This window comes from Euprymna scolopes, chromosome 17 (genome assembly GCF_053919585.1).
Source record: "Euprymna scolopes isolate OS-2025 chromosome 17, ASM5391958v1, whole genome shotgun sequence".
NCBI lineage: Eukaryota > Metazoa > Mollusca > Cephalopoda > Sepiida > Sepiolidae > Euprymna > Euprymna scolopes.
Window position 1 is genome coordinate 49,576,995 of NC_136498.1, and position 2,387 is coordinate 49,579,381.

Consider the following 2,387-nt stretch of genomic DNA (forward strand, 5'->3'; position numbering starts at 1 on the left):
GAAATTCAAGTATAATATGAACAGACATTCTACGTAGTACCCTTGGTGCCTTGTTTGGTTTGAAATGACAATAGAATAAAAAAAAAGAATGTCTGATTGATCAGATCGAGCCTCTCTTACCTCCCATCTAGCCAAAGAAAAGGCGGAAGTGGAGTACTGCAAGTCACGTGACTATTTATGCAACCAGATCACTGACCGCTAAGCCATCAGAATTACGTCGCAACACAACAGAAGTCGCTGCACTCGGCCTACAGGCAGCCTCATTTTTTAGTCTTATTCTCTGCATAAGGTTGCAGTTAGCAAATTGTAGGCCTCACCGACACAGCAGTATTTCATTCTAACAAGGCCGATAGCCATTAGTCGCGTACTCTCGTGTAATGAATGAATGTGTGAATGTAGGATTGACATGAAATTCTTAAAGATAAACTGAAATGACCGAAAAATGGGCAAAAATGACTTAAATAAATAAAAAGTAAATGACTTAGAATGACTTTAATGAATTAAGGATGAATTGAATAACCTTAAGAATGACTTGAATGCTTAGAAAATAACTGGAATCCGCCATAAACAACTTGAATAATCTGGAGAATGACTTGAATGGCTTTGAGACTGACTGGTCGTAAAGTGTGTGATCATTTTACATTAAATTAATACAGAAAAGTGATTGCCCACTTTATATCACAAAGTTACAAACATAAGTACAGCATGTAGTAAGAACAGATACTACATTTTGATCTTGGCCAAAAGGCCAAGAAAAAGGTATTTATTTGCTTCCCCACCGAGCAAATTACGCACAAGGCCGATTTTTAATGCAAGGAGTGATGGGGAAATGGGGACCAGCTCCCGGGGAGTAGGGGAGCTCGATAGTGACAATTGGCATGAAGGGTTGCCCCTACCTTGACCAAGGTCTTATATGTGGTATTGCCTCACATATCGTCTTTGCTTGCAGTATCTGCCGAAACAGATACCACACTTTGATCTTGGCCAAAAGGCCAAGAAAAACTGTATTTATTTGCTCCCCCACCGAGCAAATTAGGCACAAGGCCGATTTTTAATGTGAGGAGTGAAGGGAAAAAGGGGACCAGCTCCCGAGAGGTGGGAAATGGGAGCTAGTTAATGGTCAGGCATGTGGGGCTGCCCCCACATCTGGTCTTTGCTAGTCATAGCTAGTCATAGCTTGCAGTATCTGCCGGAACAGATGGTATTTATTTGCTCCCCCACCGAGCAAATTAGGCACAAGGCCGATTTTTAATGTGAGGAGTGAAAGGGAAATGGGGACCAACTCCCCGGGGAGTAGGGGAGCTGGATAGTGACAATTGGTATGAAGGGTTGCCCCTACATTGACCAAAGTCTTATATGTGGGGTCGCCCCCACATATGGTCTTTGCTTGCAGTATCTGCCGGAACAGATGGTATTTATTTGCTCCCCCACCGAGCAAATTAGGCACAAGGCCGATTTTTAATGTGAGGAGTGAAGGGGAAATGGGGACCAACTCCCCGGGGAGTAGGGGAGCTGGATAGTGACAATTGGTATGAAGGGTTGCCCCTACATTGACCAAGGTCTTATATGTGGGGTCGCCCCCACATATGGTCTTTGCTTGCAGTATCTGCCGGAACAGATGGTATTTATTTGCTCCCCCACCGAGCAAATTAGGCACAAGGCCAATTTTTAATGTGAGGAGTGAAGGGAGGGGGAAGGGAAAAAGGGGACCAGCTCCCGAGAGGTGGGAAATGGGAGCTGGTTAATGGTCAGGCATGTGGGGTTGCCCCCACATCTGGTCTTTGCTAGTCATAGCTAGTCATAGCTAGTCATAGCGTGCAGTATCTGCCGGAACAGATGGTATTTATTTGCTCCCCCACTGAGCAAATTAGGCACAAGGCCGTTTTTAATGTGAGGTAAAAACCAGCTCCCCTAAAAGGGGTCACTCTGGTTACCAAAAATAATAATTGTCCCAGTATAGAGGGTTTCCCCTCCATTGACTGGTACAAATTATCTTAAGTGCAGTATCTGCCGGAACAGATACTACACTTTGATCTTAGCCATAAAAAAGCTTCAAAAGCTAAGAACAGCATCTATTAACGTCTCTTAACCAAAAAGGCCAAGCACAAAAGTGTTACGGACATACCGACAGACGACCGACCGACAGACCGAGCGACAGACCGACGGACCGACGGACCGACGGAGTGCCTTATAGAGTCGCTTACACGCGACAAAAATGTACTCGTAAATGAATGAAATTATAAAAGCGCCTTAATAATTTTTTAATTTTTAATAAAATGTTTCCAATAATCAAACTTATATCGTTGATATATAAAACCTATTTTCATCCATATATTTATATGAATATGTATAGTTACACACACACACACATACACACACACATATAT

At 43.2% G+C, this 2,387-nt stretch overlaps 1 pseudogene; it reads right to left on the reverse strand.

The window, feature by feature from the left end:
• Positions 1 to 621: 621 nt before the first annotated feature.
• LOC145297183 (U2 spliceosomal RNA) lies at positions 622 to 761 on the reverse strand (annotated as a pseudogene).
• Between the last annotated feature and the right edge of the window lie 1,626 nt (positions 762 to 2,387).